At 41.7% G+C, this 14,191-nt stretch overlaps 1 protein-coding gene across 1 annotated transcript in view; it reads left to right on the plus strand.

The window, feature by feature from the left end:
- Positions 1-14,191, plus strand: part of LGR5 (leucine rich repeat containing G protein-coupled receptor 5) — a 144,379-nt gene that overhangs the window by 89,080 nt on the left and 41,108 nt on the right. The window lies entirely within an intron of this gene.

Raw genomic sequence — 14,191 nt, forward strand, 5'->3', positions numbered from 1 at the left:
CTGCAGTCAAACAAAGTGACTTCCTAGGTTTTCACCATCCTATAGATAAACAAGCCCACAAGGGCGCCTTTGTGGCCTGGGACAGGTCTGCGGCATTTTCAGGAGCTCCTTAATGACATAACAGTATCGCTCCTCCTTTGTTGCACGAGCCTTTTCCTGAAGGGAAGAAGCCGTCAGAGAAGCAAGCCGCTCTCCAGTGGGTTGTCTGTGTAAGGGCACGGGGTCCCGTGGCTGGATTGAAAGCGAGATAATGGCGGTGGCCAATAGGAACTTTAAACAGCTGTGAGGCAGGCAGAAGATAGAAGGATAAGAGTGTGTAACCAAAAGCCACTATCAGCTGAAAGAAGATCACAACCAGAACACACACAGAAGTGAACTCTTTGAGAAAGAGAAAACCATGAATCTTTTGTTCACTCGAACTGGGTGGTGCCTCTCTGATAAAGGTGTTCAGATTTAGTTTCTTACTGTCTAGATATTTACTATTCACCAGGTGTCTCTTGCATTTGGTTTCTGGTTCGCAAAAACAATTGCCTTTGAAACTTTATAAGTATGTGTTCCCTGTAAAAAAGAAAAAAAAAAGCCAGGGGTTAACTTTCTAGTACGACGCTGATCGCATCCAACAGAGGCATCTGGATAGACACTCGGCCCTGGTACTCGCTGGACTGTATCGGCTGGGTATGTCATGCTCGTCCGGGGTCCCTTCGCCTGGCGCAGACAGACCCTTGTGAGGTGCTAAATGTTGGCCATTTGCGCTGCCCTGCCACTTTTTCTCACTTACATTTCTTTGTGCTGCTTTGATACAAGAGTTAAGACTTGACCAAAAAAAAAGCAAAGACTTAACCGCCAAGTACACAGATGCCGAATTGTACCAACCGAAGGAGCCCCATACCCGGTTTGCAAGTTTGGGCAACAGTGAGCCCCTTTAAAATTTTACTATTGCCCCAGAATCAAGGTATTCAATAGTATTTCTCCTGCTTCCTTTAGGCATTGGTTTTGAGTCTAATGCTCATTCCAAACATGCATTCAGTATCCATTCTACATTCATTTGCCATGCCACCCCTGAGCCTCCGTGAGACGCCTGCGTCAGGATGAGTAACAGGGTGAGAGCAGCCTCATCCGGGCTGCCAACACCGGGGAGACCTCCGTGCAGTTCCTGAAAGGCCTGCTGCAACCCTTAGACCGTCACCCTTTACCCAATGGTTCCTCTTTTGTTCTCTCTCTTGAGTGCACTCTATCTTTCTTGATATTTTTATTTTCTTTTTATTATACATGCACTCTCCAAGGAGCACGGGGCCGTGGCGACAGCACCCTGAATACTTGCCTGGCTCTGTAACTTGTAGGGGGGCTTCTCAGCCCTGGCTGCCCAGAAGAATCATCCAGGCTGCACCCCAAAACGATTTAACCCGAATGTTAGTGTTTTCTAACTGGTTTCATTATGTAGTGAAGAGCTTCTTAAGTGAAGACCGGGAGAACGAGTGTCCTGCAGCATTCTTTCAGTTGATATGTAGATATCTCCGGAACTCTTTTTAAACATGAAATAATAACAAAATCCATACTTTGCATTCCAGTGTGAATTACAAATGTACGTGGACTATGACGTAAAAGTCGGGGTTGCCTTGTTTGTAATTACCTGAAACAGCTCACCTCTGCCTATTAATTCTACTGACAACCTGGGCAGGTCATGTTCAGAGGCCGCCTGCTGCCTGACCCAGCAGCAGTGGCACCTCCTAAGATATGCAGAACCTTGGGCCTCGTCTCTGTCTCACTGAGTTAGCAGCTTTGCTTTAACGATCTTCTCGGGTGATTTGTGTGGCCAATGCACTTGAGAAACCAATGTTTTTTAGTGTCCTGTGCTACTAACAAAGTGGCCTAACAAACCAAAACCGCTTGAGGACTACTGACACAGGTCACTGGATACTTTGCTCCACTGCTATGGACTTGGCTTCATTGAGGAAAGTTTAAGAAACTTGATATATTGAAATTGGTAGCACTGCGGTGAGGAAGAAACAGATTGGACTCGTGTTTCAAGAGATGTAATTTTCCATTTATTCTGCATAAACAAAAGACATTTTTGCTTTGTTCATAATGAAAACAGATAGGTACCTTCATGTTCTTTTAACTCTCTCGTGATGCTTACACATTGCTCAGCTAAAGAATAAGAGGGCAAGTCCATGCGCTAGAGCCGCATGGCCCGGGGCCGGCCCCAGTACAATGTGCACACTTGGTTTCTGACTGGTCATGATTGCCCAGACACCAATTGGATCCTTTGTAATGTAATCAAACATAACCTAATTTCCTTTCTGTTTTCTGGAAAGGAATCGGAAATGTAATCACAATTCACAGCGAGTTGTATTTCACCAACAAACGTTTCACGTTATAGTCATTTCAAGACTAGGGTCAGATTACAGTGATTTGATGGAAACTCAAAACTTAACCCTCCCATCCCCTCACACCTTGTATTAATAGTTAAGAAATTGATCTATTTTAAAAAAAATCTTTGCTTCATTTGCATAGTGGTTAATGATGTTCAAGCATGTCATTAGCGAAGCACGAGATGATCAAAGGAAATGACGTATCCCGTTCATCAGAGAATGATTTAATACATGTCGGGTTTTATTCCAAGTCTACACTGCCAAAGCTAACTGGGGGGGTATGCACAATCACAAAAATAATAGTTTGGTAAATAGAAAATGGAAGGAGAATGAGGCATATCTTTAGTACTATCTCTATTCTCCAATTAGCTAATATTCACCTCAGACTATATTCTAAAATCTAAGAGGAATGTGTAATTCCTGCCTGGAGCGTGATCTGCCCAGGCTGCTTATTGTGATCCCATTTCAGGACCACAGACCCCACCCGTGGACCCTGCGAAACGCCAGTTAGTTCACCCAGACTCTTCATAGTAAGGTAATGAGGATAATAGTCAAAAAAGACAGTGAGCAAGAGGAATGGGTGACGAGGAGGCAGTGGGACTCGCAGGGCTGAGTAGAAAGGAGGCAAGCCTAGAACCAGCAGCCGCTTTCTTCTGTTAATCCCCAGGAGCCTATTGGGTTTCCGAGGATAAAGGATGGGAAGGAAGTAACACAAGACAAAGAGGTGTGAGCAGACAGAGAGCAAGGTGAGGTAGCCAAGAGGATAAGATTAAAGGATCAAAGGGGTTTTTTAAAAAAAGTAATGGTTTTAGTATTAGTGACATTATTCCTTCCACTAAAATACTCTCCAGAAAGAGAAATTACAAGCCTACTTAATAAAAACATACCATGGTTTTTATTTTGTTTTCTCACAAAAGCGCCAGCATATTTTGTGGGATGAAGGTGGACTTGGAAGTTCTAGGGGCCGAGGGTTTTGTCTTTTACACCGAGAGTTCGCTTCATGGAACCAAGCACAAACCAGCACCCAGTGAATGGTGATGAAGAAGGGAAGTTTTGCCTTGTCCCCCCACCTCATTTGAACATTAGAAGATAATTATTTTCAGAGACAAAGCCCTTTCTATGCAATGCTTACAAGGAGAGCTCACATTAGAGCGTTGTCCTCAGAATCATATTGGGCGGGGGGCGGGGGGGGGGGGGCGGGATGGGAATACTTCATGTAAGGCCTCATGCGTGCAAGCTCCTTACATCAAGTTGTCTGCCAGAGCTCTGACAAATCACATACATGACAGTCATACCGGATAAACAAATACCTAAAAGGGAACATGGATGTTGTGGAATGAGAAGTAAAATAAACTTCTTTTAGTCTCATCAGGTGAAATTGAAGGTTGACTTTGGAAAGTAAATTAAACTCTTTGGGGAACCTAAGGGGTGACTGCTATGGGAAGGCAAATCATGAAAGGGCAGCATTTCCCCCCTTTCAGGACAGATGAGGCCTGTAATGAACTGTGAAAAGGCACATCAAAAAGCAGCAGAGAATGGGAACATTGCAAAAACAAAATCAGAATGTGGAGGTTATTAAATGCCATGGCTATGAAAGCAGCAGCCACCAGTATTTATTAAGCACCTTTACCTGCATCATCCCCTTTCATCCTCGCAGAAACCTTAGCGATGAGTAAGCGAAAAACTCAGATAGATTACTTAACCTTCTCAATGTCATGTGGCTTGTGATGGAGTCAGGCTAATGAGTCTGGAATAAGAGTTCTGGTCTTTCTGACTCCAAGATCTGCCATTCTCCACCACACTCTCTTGCCGCCCTCAGGGAACCCCTTGCAGCGAACAGGCACTACAGCCTGGGAAAGGAAGGAGCTTGACAGAAACACGTGCTACTCCAGACATGCTTGAAGGTTTACAAAAAGAAAGAACAGTTGTAATGCTGCAGGACAGAAATGAAGACATTGAAGAAGAAAAGGCAACAATATTTTTATAGTGTGGCCAGACATTTATTTTTAGTGTTTCCTTATGTATTTGGTTGTCTGATCCCTCATTTCCTGTGAGGTGGAACTTGACTCCACTTTCCTGATGAAGAAACTGCAGGTGAGAAAGGGTATCTTTTCTCTATTGCAAAGGTAAAAAGTTGATTAGACAAAGACAAGAGGGACAAGCATTCCAGTCAGAGGGAACTATAGGTGCAAAAACTTATAGTGGGGTAGGGGCGGGGGTGGGGGATGGGAAAAGTTGGCACATCAGGAAACAGAAGGAAGGTCAGTGTAGCTGAATCAGGAAGAGTGAGGTGGAGAGAAGTGAAAAAAGAGCCTAGTGAGGCAGGTGGAGTCCAGTTCCTTTGAAAGCCGTTAGGAACACATCAAGACTTTGCGTCTTTATTGTCAAAGCAATAGGAATCCACTGGAGGATTTTAGGCAGGAAAGGGCACGGGCAGATCTGAAATTGTCTAAGAGAGAAAGGAAAACTTTGTCAGGATGGGGGCAATGGAGATGTAAAAAGGGAGATGGATTTGAGAACTATTTAGATGAAATTACTAATATTTGGCAATGAATTAGCTATGAAGAATGAAGGAGGAAGAGGTATCAAGGATGATTCCTGAGAGTCTGGTTTATATAACCATATGATTAATGAAGCCCATCACTGAGATAAGAGACCCTGGTAGAGGACTACATTTGGGGAGGATGGGGTGGGAGATACTGAGTTTGATCTTAAACACATGTGTTTGAAGAGAAACAACTAAGTAGATTACACATAGACCATTTTAAATTCAGATCTGGATCTCGAAGAAAAATGAAATTCAGGTTAGGTCTTCCTACCATGCATTTCCCTTCACCGAACACTTCATCGTAATGACTTGGTTATCTGACTAACCTGTATAAAACATGTCCCATACAGGTTGGGACCATGACCGCCTGGTTTACTGCTAGATCTCCAGCACCAGGTGCAGCACCTTGGCAAAGAAATAATTGCTGAACTGAAGCCTTAATCTCTAAGTGATGTTCTAAACTGCTGCTCTGGACCAGCTAATCTCCCCCAGTTTGACTGAACCTGTATTCACTGATTTCTGGCTGCAAACTCTTATCTTTATACCATAGTTTTTCCCACCTGCCATTCTGGAGCTGAGCGTTGGACCCTAGTAGTTTCTTTAGGGAGTTAGGGATTGCTCTATCTACAAGAATTATCTTTCCCATTGTCTTAGCTGAGGACTTTTCTACTTCAAAAGAACCGTAATAGTAAGTTGATGCGGTTTAGATAGGTGGGAGGTAGGGATGCTCATGAACACATTCCCAGAAGAGCTGTGGGAAGGACTTGACTGGGACAGAGAGATAAGAGAGAAGTTTGGCTAGATGAAGTGGGTGGAGAGATCTGAATATTAGAATGAGAAGTTTCTGTAAAAGGAGTGGTAATGTGGAAGAACTAAGGATTCTTAGCAAGGAAATTACCTAAAGCACAATTTTAGGGAGATTAACCTAGCAGCAGCCTAGAGGGTTAATTGAAGAGATAAGAGATCAAAGCCAAAAGGACCAGCTCAGAAGCTGTTGCAATATCACAGGTGTGAAGAGATAAGAGGCTGACCTAGACAATGGAAATGGAGTTTCTGTGATAAAGATAAATGGAGAGAACTTGGTGAATGATTGGCTAGAAAGCAATAGGAATATTCGAAAATGACCCCCAGGTTTCAAACCCTGATGGTACCTGGGAGAGTAATGGTGCCCCTGATGAAAAGATGGTCTTTGTTTTCTATGGAGAAATATGAAACTGAAGAAGTTAATTCTCATGTTACTTTGGCTATAGATCATCTACATTATAAAATTCACAGTAGTGGTGACCTCTGGGAAATTGACTTCAAAATATTTCTGTAAATTGTAAATTGACTTTACAAAATATTTCTCACTGGAATCTTGCATTCCCCAATGATTCCAGAGAGACAGAAGTTCGGTTCAGTTGACACTTCATCTGGCTGCTGGCCAAGTCAGGTGACTAGTCTCAAAATTACTGTATTTTATCTCTCCCCAACTTTGAGAAGTGGGAGGAAAAAACTTTTTTAACTTTTCAGAGGTAAACATAAAGCAATCATTTTTCTTCCTGGTTTACATTAAATTTACCAACAAATAAGATGGAGAACGTTAGAAAAAACAAAAGCAGAAATTCCCTTGTAAGCAATCATGGTGTTTATGTATATTCATATGTTTAATATCGTCCAAGGAGATGGGTGGGAAATTTCATTAAAATTTCACATTGTGGGCACTCCCTCAATATTAAAAAAAAAAAAGTACTAATAATAAAAGTGACTCATATTATAATGAAGACTATATATATATATATATATATATATATATATATATTCAATCTATAAGAGTTCAGATAGATAAAATTCTATCCTGAGAGTATTATACTGATCTCCTGACAAATTCAACTCCAATGATCAACTCCAATGTTTTCCAATGCAATAAAATTTCACCATAGCAAAGAGTTAAGGTACCTTGTAAAATTGTATTTTTTAATCATTTTTTTATTTTTCAATCACATTAACATACATTATTATATTAGTTTCAGGTGTATACCCAGTGATTAGACATTGTATAACTTACTAAATGATTATCCCAATAAATCTTGTACCTATCTGACACCATACATAGTTATTAGAATGTTATTATCTTCCTCATGATAGTTCCCATGACTATTCTGCAACAACAAATTTGTACTTCTCAATCCCTTTACCTTTTGCATCCACCCCCTCAAACTCCCTCTCATCTAGCAACCTTCAAAATATTCTTTGTATCTATGAGTCTGTTTCTGTTCTGCTTGTTCATTTATTTTATTTTTTAGATTCGTGTTGATAGATATGCATTTCTTGCCATTTTATTCATATGTTTATCTTTTCTTCTTCTTCTTCTTCTTAAAGAAGATCCTTTAACATTTTATATCATAGTGGTTTGGTGGTGATGAACTCCTCTAGCTTTTTCTTGTCTAGGAAGCTCTTTATATGTCCTTTGATTCTAAATGATAGCTTTGCTGGGTAGAGTAGTCTTGCTTTTCATCACTTTGAACCCTTCTGGCCTACAAAGTTTCTGTGGAGGAATCAGGTGCCAGTCTTATGGGAACTCCCTTGTAGGTAACTAATTGCTTTTCTCTTGCTGCTTTTAAGATTCTCTCTCTCGGTCTTTAACCTTTGGCATTTTAATTATGATGCATCTTGGTGTGGGCCTCTTTGGGTTCATCTTGTTTTTGGACTCTTTGTGCTACTTGGACTTGTATGTTTATTTCCTTCACCAAGTTAGTGAAGTTTTCTGCCATTATTTTTTCAAATAGATATTCAATTTCTCTCTCTCTCTCTCTCTCTCTCTCTCTCTCTCTCTCTCTCTCTCTCCCCTCCTCCACCTCCTCCTCCTTTCATCACCCCCACTATGTGAATGTTGGTACACTTGAAGTTGTCCCAGAGGCTCCTTATACTGTCCTCATATATTTTTATTCTTTTTGCTGTTCTGATTGGGTGTTTTTTGCTCCCTTATATTCCAAATCGCTGATTGATTCTTGGCTTCATCTACTCTACTGTTGATTCCCTGTAAATTATTCTTCATGTCAATTAGTGTATCTCTCATTTCTGATTGGTCCTTTTTAATGATCTTGGGGTTCTAAGTTCAGAGACCATCCTTATAACTAGTGTTTTGAATTCTACATCTAGTAGATTGCTTCTCTCCATTTAGTTCTGTTTCTCAAGTTTGGTCTGTTCTTTCACTTGGAACATGTGTTTTTGTCTCTTCATTTTGGCAACCTCCTGAGTTTGTTTCTCTATATCAGGTAGAGCTGCTATGTCTCCCAGGCTTGGTAGAGTAGCCTAATGTAGTTGGTGTTCGGTAGAGTCCAGTGGCACAGCCTCCCTTTTCACCCAAGCTGGGCACCTGAGGTGAATCCCCTCATGTGGGCTGAATACATCCTCCTTTTGTAGTTGAGCCTCAATTGCTGCTGGCACATCATTGGAAGGGATTTACCCTCAGCCTGATCAGCTGCAAGGACTGGCTGCAACCACTAACCTCTGGCCATCATGGAAGATCAGCTGTGCAGTCCCCCCACGCTCTAGAGCAAGACTTACTTCAGTGGGGCTTTGGTGCCTGCTGAGTCTTCCCCTTGAATGTGTCATTTGGATGATGTTTTGATGTGGTCTGAGGCTGTCCCCCAGTACGCTGGCTCTGTGGTCTCTCAGGAGGTACAGGCCAAGGTCAGCCACCACCTGTGTTCTGCCTGGAGCCACCCAGCATGAGCTACAAAGTGATCTGCAGGTGGCTGCTTCTTACGCTAGGCTTGGATGTGCCCAGGTGAGGCCAAGCTTTGAACCAAGACCAGCTTCTGCTAGTTCTGAGCCTGGGGCCACTTAGCAAGAAGTATGGGGCATGCTGAGGCCAGATGTTGCTTGTTTGAGAGATTTTAGGAAAATCTGAAGCATGAGCCAAGACAGAAGATTCAATGGGAAAGTCATTGGAAACAGCTTGGGTGGATCCAAAAGTTGGGGGGGGGGGAGGGGAGCCTCAGGAATCACCAGAGCAAGGCAAACAGTGTGAACCAGGTTGATGAAGTCTCACATATGGCACCCACCTGCCTGCGCTGTCAGGGAAGGGCTTATCAAAGAATCAATGGCCTATGTCTGGTAGAAAGCTGCACACACACATACGCACACACACATGCACACACACACGCACGTGCGCACACACAAGCTTTCGCCCTGATGCCAGATAAATCAATTCCTCCCCATATGTCTCTGGTGCCTTTCAAGCTGCTGCCCAGCGCTGGAGCTCAGAAGGAGTTAGTCTGAGTAAGTCCATACATGGGTCCTGTAAGAGGAGCTGCCAGGAACTCCAGCAGCCTCTGTCTCCCTCAGCCTCAATCCCTGCTGGGTTTTTATAGTCAGAAGCTATGAGGACTTCTCTTCCTGGCACTGGAAACCTGGGCTGGGGCCTGGTGTGGGCTGTGAACCCTCACTCCTCAAGGGGGACCTCTGCAACCAAGATATCCCTCCTGGTTTTTATCTGCCTCACATGGGTGTGTGACCAGCCAATTCTGCATCTCCAACCCTCCTACCAGTCTTGATGTGGATTATTCTTTAATTCCCTAGTTGTAGGACTTCCATTCTGCCAGATTTTAGGTGGTTCTGAATGATGGTAGTTCTGTTGTTGTCATTTTGATGTGGTTATGAGAGGAGGTAAGTATGGCATTTACCTTACGTAGGCCACCATCTTGACTGAAAGTTTCAAATTGTATTACACACAAGCTTGAAACTACATGATCTCATTTCATTGCAACAGTAAGTTAACTGAAAATGGTTTTATTTCTTAAGATTTTATAAATGATCTCAATCACTGTGGTCTTTTGACTATTTGTGAATTGTTCATAATGGTCTCATTAAATCTACAAATGTATGTACAAGAGAGTTGGTCATTTCTTTAAAATGTATGGAAAAAAAATGCTCATCCAAATATGAAATAGCAATGTCAGCCATGAAGATGCCATGATTCACAATGAAAAAGAACCCTCATTTATTGAAAGAACTCTCATTTATTGAATGCTATTATGCCTGCAGCTGCAGCATTCTTCACACTTAAGCTTTTTTTCCCTCAAGTCATCCATGTTAATAATTGACATTATTACAGTAATCTCAGATATGAAATTAGCCCAGATGAATGGCTTATCTTTTGACTAACTCTTTCTTATAGTTAACTAGAGGCCTTGTGCATGAAATTTGTATACTGGGAGGGGGGGGTCCCTCTCAGCCCAGCCTGCACCCTCTCCAATCCAGGACCCCTCGGGGGATATCTGACTGCCAGTTTAGGCCTGATCCGCAATCCAGGACCGCTGGCTCCTAACCACTCACCTGCCTGTCTGCCTGATTACCCCTAACCACCCTGCCCACCTGCCTGATCACCCCTAACCCCTCTTTCTGCCTGCCTGATTGCCCCTAACCACTCTGCCTGCCTGCCTGATTGCCCCTAACCACTCTGCCTGCCTGCCTGATTATCCCTAACCGCCTCTGCCTCGGCCCTGCCACCGTGGCTTTGTACGGAAGATGTCCAGTCTATCCGGTCTAATTAGCATATTACCTTTTTATTAATATAGATGGCTCATCAAAGACATTCTCAAACTAAGACATAAGTTTGTGTGATACATTGGCAAAGTATCATTTAAAGATATATATATATATGTAAAGGACTATTTTTCTGAACAACAATAGCAAGAATGAGCTCATAGATTCTCTTATCCCTACAATAATACAATTTAGAAATCAAAAATTCCTTCCAGAGGCACAGAGTAAATTGGCAAAATGTTTCTTTAAAAAAATACAATTTGTACAATTAACCTTTTATGCATGAAAACATTATGGAAAATATTTCATAAGAGGGTAAGAAAATTAGCACCTTTTATTTGTCACTGTCTGACATAAAAGATTGATTTTTTTTTCTTTGCCTGTTACCTTCCTAGTTTTTCATCACTAGGTTACATTGATATTAAAGAACTATATTCACAGTGAACATGCAGTTCTGTTTTATTTTTAGTTTATATAATTCTGGGTAACATTCATCCCTGCTCTTATATGGGCTCCATTCACCCACTTGCCCAGGATGGCACATGGAGTCATCATAACTTCCTTACTTCCTCTGGCCACATCTGGCGAGTCCCTCATTCTGTCAGGCTCACTTACTTAGCATCTCTCATATCAGACTTTCCTCTCCATTTCCATACTTCCTTCAGGCACTCATCTTATCTCTCCCTGATCACTGCCGCTGCCTGCCTGCCTGATCACCCCTAACTGCCTCTGCCTTGACCCTTCCACCGTGGCTTTCCCACCCATTCCTCCCGTACAGTGCTATCAGCGTGATTTTTCTACAGCCACTCCCATTGCTAAAGAGTTTTATTTTACCACATCTAACTGCATGCAGGTTTTGTGACACCTCTATCACATTATCGATAGATACAAACTTAAATGCCAACATCATTGCTAGGAACTTTCTCTGAGAATGTGACATCTTCCACATGTCACCACTTCTTCTTTGCCTTTAGAAAGAAGATGGTATATTCAACAATGTATCAGGAACAAAACACACATACACACATAATGATAATACTGAAGGATAACAAATAAGGGTGACTTCTCTTAATTATAATTACAGACACTTCTTCATAAATTCTCTTAAGAGAGGTGAAAAAAGTTGTCTGTGTTTCTCAAACAAATTCACTGGCAACCTAGCATTTGTTTTAACTAAATTTTGACTAAGGCAAAATTTGAGTTTACCTTTTTCATTTTGGGAATTGTTTTGATGATCAAAAAACACCAACTGTTAACCTTGCAATAATTTAAGATCATTAAGATGCATTATGGTTTATAAAACTCCATTGTATTATTTTCTTTAATCATAAGCAACCCTATAAAACAGAAAGGTGTTGTCCCCATGTTACAGAAAACTGAGTCCATTGACCTGGCCATGGTCACAAAGCTGCTATACTGACTTGGGTCCAAGATTTCTCATTCCAAATCTCTGCACTAATTCACAGATTCTGAGCTGCTTACACACACACACACACACACACACACACACACACACACACACACACACCTTGTGATTTGCATGAAACAGAATAACAAAGAAACACTTAAAATGAAGCTATATAATGTAGTTATTTTTATTGCTCCTGATAATGTTATAGAACCACCTTTTTACCTATTTTCATGTCCTGTCTAGTGTCGTTTTTCTTATGCCTCACTGCTTAAATGTTGCATTTTCCAAGCATATGAATAGAAAATGTCCAGCAGCCCAAAAAGAGCAAATTGATATAATACGAGCTCTTTGTTTGCTCACAGAATAGGCACAAGTTGTGCCCTGCCAGCTGCTTTGTCCACAGTCTGAACCTTGTTCTGTAGGAACCACCTGTATGACTGGCTGTATAATTAATTCCATACTCCGGTTTAGCCTGGGGATCTTCTATTAATATTAAATCAGATACTGCTTCTGAATGTGAACAACATGCCACTCTCTGAATTAGATTTGGACCACTGAGGCCAGGTGGACATGGACCTCAAAACACTGCATTTAGGAGGAGTATCATTTATTGGAAGCTTCTTATATGAAACTGTTCTGGCAGAGAAACGTTTTAGTGCTGCACTCAGGATACCCAAGTATTGAATTCACGAGTATTAGTACTCAGAGTGTTAAGACTTAAAGAATTGCCCTGTCTCACTCATTTCATTTCAGATAGCAAATTGCTCTAAGATGACAGTGTAGAGGCCAGATTACATCCCTTTTTCTTGGGGGGGGAGCGGGGGAGGACAGTGGGGGAGAGGAGTGATTCATAAAAGACATCTATCCAGAAAAATGGACTTATTAACATTGGAAACTGATCCCAGGGTCACTTCAAGATCCAGCAGAAACTTTGGTAGTGCCTAAGAGATCAAAGAAGACAAGCCTATGACTCAGTGCTGAGAGTCTTTTGTATCTAGTAAATGTAGCCCGAGGTTTGCGCTCAACTTTAAGGACAGTCATTTTCAGGACTCTTAGAAGCCACTAGGCATTTATTTCAATGCTTAACAACTGGCAATAATCAGACAATACGTCAACTAAAACTTGGAAGCTCATATTATTTAAATAAAGTCTTCATTCTTTAATCAGCACAGTCATTAAGAGGAGTTTACATATGTGCTTTCCTTCTAGTCAAACAATAATAATCACCTCCTCGTCCCCTGATGAAATTACACCTTATTTGAACATGGGCTGAGCATGTTGTTGCAGGAGAAAGAGGAAGAGACAGTGTTGAGTTTTCCTAAACATTTCCAGCTCCATCTGTTGACAGAACCTTGAGATATTTGGAAGCTGGGCTTCTGCTGCCTACAGTAACAGTTGTTCCACGGGAAATGTAATTGTGAGTGGGGTATGACACCGGACTGTTAAACTGCGTTCCAAGTGACCTTATCTCCATTACTTACTATCAACACTTGGCTCACGACCTTGAAGACATCACTTGTTCCCACTCAGTCAGAAGTAGCAGCCAGAGGACGAGCAACGCCACGCTGTGACCGAAAGTGAGGGAGCCGCTTTCCATCGCTCCCTACCGCAGAGCATTCTGTTTCTAAATTGTTTAAATTTGGTGTGCAGGGGATTGCTTCCTGACCCTGGTGTGCTTCCTACATCTGTTTAGTCTTAAGTGCTTCCTAAAATATTTTTCAAAACCCACTCGTGATTTCCTAATCCTTCTTAATACATGGACTGCTTAACATGCAACTCTTCCTCTTTTAAATCCCAGCTTTGAAAAATGCAAACAAATGGGTGAGCCTTAAGAACGGATAGGGGGAAAGATGAGTGGGGGCCGTTAGAAGCCTAGCAGAGCGATGGCAGTTCTATTGTTCATGCACCTTACAGAAATTTTTCATTATTTGTGTGTCTGGTCACTTCAACAAGAAAAGTTAAGACATTGTCATTACAGCTGTTTGTGTTGGATTGGGGAAAATAAATGTATTGCACTCCCTCTGCTGGCTCTGAAGTTGCAACACCTCATTAACCAGATCTATATTTAGATGTCTTTTCCCATTTGAGGAAAAGAAAAAAAATGGTGTGTGGAAAAAAGGAAGCAAAAGCTGGGAATGTTGTTAATTTTATTATTCATTTAAAATGTCAGGAAAAACAAACATCTGCCCAGTGCCAACGGTTAGGGTGAGCAAGAAAGCCAGCAGTTTTTAGGCCTTCCAGCGCTGGAACAGCCTTTACAAATCACTCCGTTCCTTTCAAATACTGAAACAATCTTTTCCCAGAGCTTAATAAACAAACCAGTGGATT

This window comes from Myotis daubentonii, chromosome 2 (genome assembly GCF_963259705.1).
Source record: "Myotis daubentonii chromosome 2, mMyoDau2.1, whole genome shotgun sequence".
NCBI classification, from domain to species: domain Eukaryota; kingdom Metazoa; phylum Chordata; class Mammalia; order Chiroptera; family Vespertilionidae; genus Myotis; species Myotis daubentonii.